Source organism: Rhagoletis pomonella, unplaced genomic scaffold (assembly GCF_013731165.1).
Source record: "Rhagoletis pomonella isolate Grant_MI unplaced genomic scaffold, Rhpom_1.0 Rhpom_scaffold_00001, whole genome shotgun sequence".
Taxonomy (NCBI): domain Eukaryota; kingdom Metazoa; phylum Arthropoda; class Insecta; order Diptera; family Tephritidae; genus Rhagoletis; species Rhagoletis pomonella.
The window spans coordinates 108,727,986-108,728,429 of NW_023458555.1; the positions used below are offsets into that span (position 1 = coordinate 108,727,986).

Consider the following 444-nt stretch of genomic DNA (forward strand, 5'->3'; position numbering starts at 1 on the left):
CTTCTTAGAGCTGAGCAATATCTGAATTTGCATGATGCTTTAAGAAATAGAGCTCAAAATTTTGGTTTACGTATAGGTAAACAGGTTATTTTGCCAAAAACTTTTCCAGGCAGCTACAGAAATTTGCATTTTAATTATTTAAATGCAATGAGTATCGTTCGGGAATTCGGCAAGCCGGATTTATTCATAACATTTACATGTAACCCTAATTGGAACGAAATCAAATCAAATATAGAGTCTGGTGAGCATAGCATGAGCATTGAATAATAATTTAACTCGACGGTTCAACAAAATTTGGTCTGCTTTTATCTCAAAAGCGGGACCAACCTCATCTCATAAATTTGTTTAAGTGAATTTCAAGTACATTTACAAAATTTTCCTAGCGTGTCCAGTTTTAGCGAAAAAAAATTTAAGTTCGAAAATAGCAAATTTCAAATATTTTTT

The 444-nt window shown here is 32.0% G+C and overlaps 1 protein-coding gene across 1 annotated transcript in view; it reads right to left on the reverse strand.

The window, feature by feature from the left end:
• Nucleotides 1–444, reverse strand: part of LOC118749603 — a gene marked incomplete in the record, with an annotated part of 36,693 nt that overhangs the window by 645 nt on the left and 35,604 nt on the right.